We start from the raw sequence: 11136 nt of genomic DNA, 5'->3' as shown, positions 1-11136 counted from the left end.
AACTGCTTTTCAAAAATGAAGAAAGACAATTGAGTGTTTAAAATATGTTGCAGAGCTTATAATATATGTAGAAATAAAATTTAAAAGAATAGCAAAAAGGGGCTAGATGTGGTGACTCACACCTGTAATCCCAGCACTTTGGGAAGCCGAGGTAGGCAGATCATGAGGTCCAGAGATAGAGATCATCCTGGCCAACATGGTGAAACCCCGTCTCTACTAAAAATACAAAAATTAGTTGGGCGTGGTGGTGCATGCCTGTAGTCCCAGCTACTTAGGAGGCTGAGACAGGTGAATCCCTTGAACCTGGAAGGCAGAGGCTGCAGTGAGCCGAGATCACACCACTACACTCCAGCGTAGCAACCGAGGGAGACTCCATCTCAAAAAAAAAAAAAAAGAATAGCAGAAAGGATGGAGGAGGGTAATGGAAGCATATTGTTGTAGAGTTCTTATATATGAAGCAGTCTAATGTCATTTGAAGGTAGTCTATGATAAGCTAGATTTAGGTGTTAAACCATTAAAAAAGAAAATAGGTAGAGTTACCTTTTGAAGTCAATACTAAAGATAAAATTGAATCATAAAAAATAATAAATCCAAAAGAAGTTGGGTAAAGAGGGAAGAAGGAAGAACAGATGGCTCAAATTGAAAAAAAAATGGCAGATGTAAACCCAGTCATATAACTACGTTTAATATAAACAAACATTCCAATTAAAAGAAACTTTGAGGCCAGGCACAGTGGCTCACACCTGTAATCCCAGCACTTTGGGAGGCCAAGGTGGGCAGATCACTTGAGCTCAGGAATTTAAGGCCAGCCTGGAACACCCATCTCTACTAAAATTATAAAAATTAGCCAGGCATGGTGATGCCCACTTGTGGTCTCAGCTACTCGGGAGGCTAAGGCAGGAGGATCATTGAGCCCAGTAGTTCAAGACCTGCCTGGGCAACATAGTGAGCCTGGAAGGCAGAAATTGCAGTGAGCTGACATTGTGCCACTGCATTCCAGCCTGGGCAACAGAGCAAGACATTGTCTCCATGATAAAAAAAAAATAAAGAGAGAGAGAGAAATTGTTTAATGTTTTTAAAAAACAAAAAGCAACAATGTTCTTTCTATAACAAAATCATTTTAATAAAAGGGCATCGATAAATTTAAAATAAAATGTTAAAGAAGATATTCTATAAAGACACTAATTATAAGAAAGCTAGAGTGGCTGTGTTAATATCAGCCGGTAGATTTAAAGGCAAGACATATCAGCAGGAATAAAGATGGATATTTTACAATGATAAATGAATATAACAATCTTACATGTGTATGCATTAAAAAACAGAGCTTCAAAATTCATAAAGCAAGCTGGGTATGGTGGTGCACACCTATAGTCCCAGCTACTCAGGAGGCTGAGGCATGAGGATAATTAAGCCCAGCAGTTCAAGACCTGCCTAGGCAACATAGTGAGACCCCATCTTAAAAAAGAAATCATGAAACAAAAGCTGATGGAAATAAAATAAATAGACAAATCAAAAAAGCATAGCTGGAAATTTCAGTAACTGATAAAACAAATGCACACAAAATAAGTGAGTATAGGCCGGGCGCTGTGTCTCACAGCTGTAATCCTAGCACTTTGGGAGGCTGAGGCAAGCAGATTGCCTGAGCTCAAAAGTTTGAGACCAGCCTGTGCAACATGGTGAAACTCTGTCTCTATTAAAATGCAAAAAAAAAAAAAAAATTATCTGGGCATGGCGGCGTGCACCTGTAATCCCAGCTACTCTGGAGGCTGAGGCAGGGGACTTGCTTGAACCCTGGAGGCACAGGCTGCAGTGAGCCAAGACCTCACCACTGCACTCTAGCCTGGGTGATAGAGCAAGACTCCATCTCCAAAATAAATAAATGTATATATAGATATATGACGTGAACAACACTATAAACCAATTTTACCTGTTGGACTTTTATAGAACATTCCAACTAACAGCAGCAGAATACTATTTTTCTAAATACATATGAAATATTCACCAAAATAAACCATATGCTGGGTGATAAAACAAGTCTCAATGAATTGTAAAAGAGATTTAAATTTATGCTTGGAATTTAACCAAAATGTCAACTGTGGCCTTGAGCAAGTCATTTAATTTCTTATTACCTCTGTAAAGCAGGCTAACAACATTGCTTCACAAATGTGATAAAGATTAAATTATTTCCTGAATAAAAGTTCTTAATCAGTGTCTGACACATGACAGCTGATAGTGTTGTTTTTTTTCCATTGTCATTATCCTTAACTTGCATAAAGACCTCCCAAACTCAGTCAAGAGCTGTGTATCAATTAATTCAAAAGAAAAGCCCTCACTGGAAGCCATTGTCTTCCGCAACCAAAGCAGGAACAATAAAACAAACACCACATGTTCTCATTTATAAGTGGGAGCTGAACGGTAAGAACACAGGGACACAGGGAGGGGAACAACACACACCAGGGCCTGTTGGGGGAGGGAAGGTAGTAGGAGAGAATTAGGGAAAAGAGCTAATGCATGCTAGGCTTAATACCTAGGTGATGAGTTGACAGGTGCAGCAAACCACCATGGCACGTGTTTACCTACGTAACAAACCTGCACATCTGCACATGTACCCCGGAACTTAAATAGATAAAATAAAATAAAATAAAAAACTAAAAAAAAAAGAATAGGCTTCAAATATATATGCATATATCAATAATGGTGGTAATTTTAACCAAGGGAAGACTGAAACACAAATCTTTCTGCATCTATCAACAATATTTTGGCCTCAAGACAATCAATTTCAATTCTCATATGTAAAATTATTAATTTACATGTCATTGCAGATAAAGAAAAAGCAAAGCTAATCTGCTCAGGTAAATCAGACTCTCATTTTCAGCACTAAAGGTCCTTATGGCTCACAGGCCTGCTCCAATTTTTCAACTAAAAAGTTTCTCTTCAATATAGAATATATTGTCTTTAAAGCTTCCATCAATCTAAGACACTCAAAAAAAGAAAAGGCCATACCATTGAGAGGGTATGGCAAATAAGAATGATGTGACAATAAAATGCAAGAGCTAAAGGACTCAGAAAGTGAGAAAATGAATAAAGATTGAAAATTACAAATAACATTTAGATAAAATAATCCTTTGTAATTATAGCTACACTTTTGGAATTTTATGTAACATAATGAGAGTTTTATTATTCCACAGATATTATTATTATTCCAGATATTATTATTCCACAGTTTTATTATTCCACAGATAGCCTGCCTTTTTACAGGCATCATTTTATTCATCCTCAAATAATAATGCTTCTTACTGCAGTTTCAAAGGAAACTAGCTGGATAATTTTATCCACTTGTCTCCTTCATCAAGACAGAAAGTACTTCTTGTTCTCAGTTGTTCTCAAGAAATATACCATAGTTCTCAAGACTTCATAGATGGCTATGCGGTAAGAGCCATAACAGCACATACCATCTGCTATGATCTGAATGTGCCCCCCCAAAATGTGTATCTTGAAACCTAATCCATATTGTGTTATTAAATATTATATTAAATATAATATAAATTATAAAATATTAAAAGCTGGGGCCTTCTGAAGGTGATTGAGTCATGAAGGCTCCTCCCTCATGAACGGGGTTAGTGCCCTTATAAAGGAGGTTGAAGGAATCTCCCTTGTCCCTTCCACCATGCAAGGATGAGATGAGCAGCCATTATCCATGAGTGACAAGTCCTCTCCAGATATCAAATCTGCCAGTGCCTTGATCTTGGATTTCTCAGCCTCCATCCAGACTGTAAGAAAATAATTTCTGTTGTTTCTAATTATTCTAAGATATTTTTGTTATAGCAGCACAAATGGACTAACACACAATCTCAGCCTAGATGCCAGAAAAAAAAAATAAGTATATGCTGATTATTTTCATATTTGTAATCAGAAAGTACTAAACTTTACGCTAAAAGCATATCCTGTCATTACTTACAGCAGCATGGCATAGTACAGCATAAGAATGACTGTAGATAGTGGCCATTAAAGGGCTTAAAATCTTCTTTCCCTAGCTTTGAATCCTAGTTCTTCCACTTACTAGCAGTGTGACCTTGAACAAGCACTATTATTATTATTTTTTTTTTTTACTTTTCTTCCTTTCCTCACAGAACTTTCTCTTTAATTGGTAAGTGCTAAATATCCTTGGATCTCCCATTCACCATCTGTAAAATGGCTACTTTTCAAGGTTGCTCTGATATTTATAAATAATAATGTAGAGGGTATATCTCTTATTTTTAAACTGGATTTTTTTAATAAACATAAAGGTTTGAAAACACTTGTATAGTACTTAAGAGGACAAAATGATATTCATGTTTCTGTGTTAAAACAGGTTACTTTTATATTAGGTTAAGATAATCCCAGTGGGGTTGTTTCCAAGCAATTTCACCCCTGAGGCAGGAGAATTGCTTGAAGCCGAGAGGTGGAGGTTGCAGTGAGCCAAGATTGAACCACTGCACTCCAGCCTGGGTGATAGAGGGAGACCCTGTCTGAAAAAAAAAGAAAAAGAAAAAGAAAGCGATATAACCTAGTCATGAACGCCTGGAGTTGAAACTCCATTACTTGTTAGCTCTATAAACTATGGTCAATTACTTAATTTCTCCACATTCTAATTTTTTCAACTATAAAGTCTATATAACCTCCAATCCTGTCTATCTCAAGGAATTAAAAGGAAAAATACATAATTTATGGAATAGTTCTTTTAACCATCAATTTTTCCACATCTGAAAAATATTCAGTGAATTCATTATCAAATATTCAGATTATTTAGTGAAACCTTTACATTGCCATCCTAAAGACAATAATAATAATGGTACTTTGCCTTTTCTTAGTGAAGTAAATTTAGCAATGCAATTTTTTAGTAATGGCATGAGTATTTGACTTGAAATTACGAGATTTAGATTAATTTACATTAGCCATTTAATATGCTATAGTACTTTCTTCACTTTAATGTACAAATAATGTACAATAAAAAGTTATCCACTTATTTATGTATTCAATTAATCTTTTTGGAATACCTACTATGTGCCAACACTGTTCTAGGCCTAAGAGTAGAGCAAAAAACAAAATACTATTTGTTTGTTTGTTTGTTTAAGATTCAGGGATATATATGTAAATTTGTTACATGCATAAATTGTGTAATGGTGAGGTTTGGGCTACTAGTGGACCCATTATCCAAACAGTGAACACTGTACCCAACATGTAATTTTTCAATCCTTGAAACTTCCACCCCTCCCCCCAGGACTGTTTATTTTAAGGAGACAGCACAGTGCCTGATTTTGATACTCAAAACTATCATATGCGGTAATCAGGTGAGACTCAGAGATGTCAACAGGCTTTACCAGAATCAATAATAAATTGTGACAACTTCAATCCAGTCCTGATTCTTAACACAGTTCTTCCACTACACTATTTTTCACTCTGACTAGGTATGCCTGATTCTGTAAAGAATAGCACTCTACTGAATTAGTTTATATTATCCCTAGATGATCAAAACCCAGTTAGAGGAAAAAGTCACTTGTTCCCATAAGTTCTTCCAAGAACTACATCGCTTTATCTTCAATGAAATGACAAGACTTATTCAAGAAGCTGTTTCCAGTTATTGGCCCATTTTCCAGCTCATTCTTTATTATAAATCTCTTTAAAAGAGTGATTTGTATTCATTCTCTTCATCTTCCTTCCCTCTATTATCTCTTTAATTCACTCCAGGTAGGCTTTTATCCCACTCTTCCACTAAAATCACTCTTGTCAAGGTGACCAATAACCTGCCTCTTGCCAAATCTGATGGGCATTCATCTGATGCCAGCCATATGCAGCACTGACACAGATGATTACCCACCTTTGTTTAAGCATTTTCTTCACTTGGCTTCAGAAATTTTCATCTGTTTCTTGCCTTCCCATATCCCCTTCCTTTTCCATCTTTCCATCTTTTCCCATCTTCTCTTTCCACCTTGCTTACCTGGGCAAGAATTAGTGACAGGCAGAGGTGGAGGGGTGGAGAGAAAGTATGTGAAGCATCTTGGCAGCCTGCCTACTGGTGTCCAAGGATGTAGGATATGAAGCATTGAGTAAGAGGTGCTACATGCAAGCATGTTTTCAACATATCTAACAGCACCCAAGAATGCAGGGCCCTTCAGGAGGCAAGGAGGAGGATCTGACAGCAACTGCCTGCACAAAGCACACTGGCCATTGTCTGCAGATTAAGCTATAGATTCCATTTATCTCCAATCAAAACCCAGGAGGCATTTTTATAGACACTGACAATCTGATCCTAAAATTTACAAGGAAGTTCAAAGTACCTACAATAGCCAAAACAACTTTGAAAAAGAAAAAGAAAGTTTATGGGCATATCCTATCTGATTTCAAGGGTTATTGTATAACAGGAGTAATCAAGACTGTGGTGTTGATAGATTAATGGATTAGAATATCAAACCCAGAAATACATTCACACAATACATAAGCCAAAAAAAAAAAAAGAAGAAGAATGGCCAGGTGTGGTGGCTCATGCCTGTAACCCCAGCACTTTAGGAGGCTGAGGCAGGCAGATCACCTGAGGTCAGGAGTTCAAGACCATCCTGACCAACATGGTAAAACCCCATCTCTACTTAAAATACAAAAATTAGTTGGGCATGGTGGTGCACACCTGTAATCCTAGCTACTTGGGAGGCTGAGGCAGGAGAATTGCTTGAACCTGGGAGGCAGAGGTTGCAGTGAGCCGAGATTGCATCTTTGCATTCAGTCTCAACTACAAGAGCAAAATTCTGTCTCAAAAAAAAAAAAAAAGAGATAGATAGAGAGAGAGAACCTAGACTGAAACTTCACACCTCGTACAAAAATAATTCAAAATTATCGTGAACTTAAAAATAAAATATGAAATTTTTATAAAATGGGAGAAAATATTTAACACCTAGAAATAGGCAAAGAGTTCTTAGACTTAACACCAAAAATATAATCAATAAAAGGAAAAATTTATGAACTGGACTTCATTGAGATTAAAATCTTTATTCTGTGAAAGACTCTATGAAAAGGATGTAAAATTGGTGAAATCTGAATAAGTTCTGTGGGTGATACCAATGTGTATTTCCCAACTTTGATATTGTACAATAGTTACACAAGATGCTACCGTGAAGAGAACTTGATGACGCAAGACCTCCCTGTATGTACAGCATTTCTGTAGCTTCCTGTGAATCTATCATGATTTCAAAATAAAACTTTAAAACAAACAAAAGACATTGCTGTGCATATTAAAAGGCAAGTCTGAGGTTGAGGGAAAATATTTGCGAAACCTATTAACTAGAGAATTATATCAAGTACATATAAAGAGTACTTACAATTCAAAAATAAAAAAACAACCAAACCAAAAACAGGAGAACAGAATCTTCGCCAAAAATACACAAATGTTAAATAAGTACACGAAAGGGTGCTCAAGATCATTTTCACTAGGGAAATGCAAATTTAAGCCACAACAAGATATTATTCCCTCTAGTAGCTAACATGTAAAAGACTGACCATTGTAAGTGGTGACAAGAATGTCAACAGGAGAGACAGGAGAATTGCTTGAACCTGGGAGGCAAAGGTTACATATTTTGGTATGTGAAGGAACAGGAGAGTTATCTCATTCACTGCTTGCAGGGAGTATAAAATAGTACAACCACTATGAAAAACTCTCTGGTCTTGTGTTTTCTTTTTTTCCTCTTTTTTTTTTTTAATTTTGTTTTTGAGACTGAGTCTCACTCTATCACCCGGACTGGAGTGCAGTGGCATGATCTTGGCTCATTGCAATCTCCATCTCTAGCCATTTCCTTAAATATTAAACATGCATCCTTCTAGCGTAAACTACAAGGTAAAAATTAAAATGAAAAAAAAACTTTTTTAAGGCTGGGTGTAGTGGCTTACACCTGTAATTCCAGCATTTTGGCATTTTGGGAGGCTGAGGTGGGAAGATCACTTGAGATCAGGAGTTCAAGATCAACCTGGCCAACATGGTGAAACCTCACCTAAAAATACAAAAATTAGAGCATGGTGGTGGGCATCTGTAATCTCAGCTACTTGGGAGGCTAGGGCAGGAGAATTGCTTGAACCCAGGAGGCAGAGATTGCCATGAGCTGAGATCGTGTGCTGCACTGCACTCCAGCCTGGGCAACAGAGCAAGTCTCCGTCTCAAAAAAAAAAAAAAAATTTAAGTTAGACTTATACCACACCTACCATATAACCTGACATTCCACTCTGAGGTATGTACCCAAGAGAAATGAATGCATAGAGCCACACAAAAACATACAAATGAATATTCTTAGATGTTTTATTTATAATAGCCCCAGACAAGAACACAAATGTCCATCAACAGAATTAAAGTAGAAAAATTCTCAGAATGGCCCATGTCCTAATCCCCTCCCCTTTAACTTTGATTTCGGTAGAACCTGTGACTATGAAAAAAATCACTCCCATGATTCTGTTACCATATGTCGCAAAAAGATTATCTGGTGGGCCCAGTCTAGTCACAAAAGCTCTTTAAAGTAGAGCATTTTCTCTGGCTGATAGCAGAAAGCAAGTCAGAGAGACTGGAAGCACAAGAAGAATTTGACACACTCTTAATGGCTCTGAAGCTGGAGGGGGCACAGCGTCTATTTGCTGAGAGAAAGTGCAGCTGACAGAAAATAAACAGTGACCTCAGTCCTGCAACCACATGGAACTGCATTCTGCCAACAACCTGAATGAGCTTGGAAGCAGATTCTTCCCCAAAGCCCTCAGATAATGGCCCAGCTTGACCAGACCTTGCTTTGGGTCTTGGGAGATGCTATGCAAAGAATCTGATGCCTGCCTGTCTTACCTAATGTTTTTTGTTTGTTTGTTTGCTTGTTTTTTGATACAGGGTCTTGCTCTGTTGCCCAGGCTGGAGTGCAGTACCATGATCTCAGTTCACTGCAATCTCTGCCTCCCAGGCTCAGGTGATCCTCCCACCTCAGCCTCTTAAGTAGCTAGTACCACAAATATGTACCACCACACCTGGCTAATTTTTTGTATGAGGTTTCACTGTGTTGCCTAGGCTGGTCTCTAACACCTGAACTCAAGTGATCCACCCACCTTAGCCTCCCAAAGTGCTTGGATTACAGGTGTGAGCCACCATGCCTGGCACTAGTGTTGTTTTAAAAACCACTGTGTTTGTGGTAATTTGTTACACAACAATAAAAAAATGTTACATATTTTGGTACCTGGAAATGGGGGGATGTGATAACAAATATGTAATGTATGGTTCTGAGTTAGACAGAAGGCAGAGGCTGGAAGAATTTTAAGGAGCATAATAAAAGTCTTTAAAAGACTTAGTAGAAATATGAATTTTAAAAATGCTGCTAGTGAGAGCTCATGAAGAAGTGAGGAACATGTCTTGGAAACTAGAGAAACAGAAATCCTTATTATGCAAAGGCAGAATACTAAGCAAAAGCTTCAGTTGTATGGAAAACAGAATTCAAAAATGATAAATTTGAATATTTAGTTGAGGAGATCTCCAAGCAAAATGTTGAGTGTGCTGCCTGGTTTCTTCCTGCTATTACAGTAAAATACCAGAGGAGATAAATTGAGAAAAGAACTGTTAAGTTTTCAAGACTTGCTGATTTGGGAAATCCTTGGCCTATCCAGGTGGCAAGAAATGCTAAAAGTAAAAGATTGTTCTGAAAGCATGATATAAAGAAGAGGCTGGGTGTGTGACCATACAACCCTACACTGACACGTTGGAAAACCAAAGGGTCAGAGTGTTCAGCCACACAGAATATCCTTCCAAGAGATTAAAAGCGTTCCTAACAAATCTCAATCAATACAGAGGACCTTTAGGAAATTTAAGAGCATTGGCCCACAGCCATCTCAGCAGAAGCCAATAAAACAGAGGAATTATCTTCAAAAGATCTGTGGATTAGGCTCTAGTCTGATGGTGTGAATCCCACTCAATTCCAAACAAGATCCACAAGGTCCTTGAGAATTGTAGAACAGCAGAAAACTTGGCCTAAAAGGGAGAGAGTATGAGATGAAAAGAAGGCTGTCAAATCCCCAAAACTCTACAGATGGGAAGCAGGTTGATAAACAATTCAGCTGCAAGCATGTGTGGTCTTTCAGAGAAAAGGAAGGGTAACTCAGAGGATGGAACCGAACACCCAGAGGGCTGAACCAAGAGTTCAGAAGACGGAGCCAAGAGCCCAAAGGGCAGAGGTAAGAGTAGAGTCATGGATTATTGCCAGGCCTTGAAATCTAATCAAGGAATTTTGCCTGGAGTTACCTGGCTAGATTTAAAAACTGCTCCAAAACTAGTGAGGCTTTTTTCATCCATTTTCTGTTTTTTCAACTGGTGTGGCTATAATTTTTATCCTATGCCTATCCCACTATTGTTATTTTAGGAACATTGGAGGCAGGTACCTTGTTTTAGTTTAACAGGCTTGCAAATAGAGAGGAATTTGTTCCAGGAGCTAAACTTAATGGATTACACCAGAAACTCTATTCTCACCTAATTTAGGTGATTTAAATATTGAGATTTGGGACTTCTGAGCTGATGAGATTCTGAATTTTGAACTTATGTTATAATGGCAGGAATATTAGGTTTCCCTTGCAAACCTTGGGAAAACTGAATGCATCGCATATGTGGGATGAACATGGATTATTGGGAGCCAGACATGAGGCAATTCTAAGAATGACTCCCGGTGTCCTTCATGCTTGTATAATCCTCTCCCCTATCAATGTGTTTGGAACCTGTAAATATGATGAAATATCACACTTGTGATTATGTTACATCATATTACAAGAGTGATTATTCAGGTGGGCCCAATCTAATCACAAAACTAAAAACAGAGAGTTTTCTCTAGCTTGTTACCTAAGGGGAAGTCAGAAAAATTCAAAGGGCAAGAAAAACCCAAGTGCTATTGAGGCTGTGAGGATGGAGGGGACTGTAAGCAAGGACTAGAGAGCAGCCTCTAGGAGCTGAGAGTGACTCCCAGCCAGCAGCCAGAAGGAACTGGGCACCACAGTCTACGACCACACAGAAATGAATTCTGCTATCAATCTGAATGATCTTGAAAACAGAGTATTTTCCAGAGCCTCCGCTTAAGAGCCCAGCCCAGGCAATGCCTTACTTTGGCC

The sequence above is a fragment of the Callithrix jacchus genome, chromosome 13 (assembly GCF_049354715.1).
Source record: "Callithrix jacchus isolate 240 chromosome 13, calJac240_pri, whole genome shotgun sequence".
Classification (NCBI taxonomy): Eukaryota; Metazoa; Chordata; class Mammalia; order Primates; family Cebidae; genus Callithrix; species Callithrix jacchus.
Note: the sequence above shows the minus strand (reverse complement) of the source record.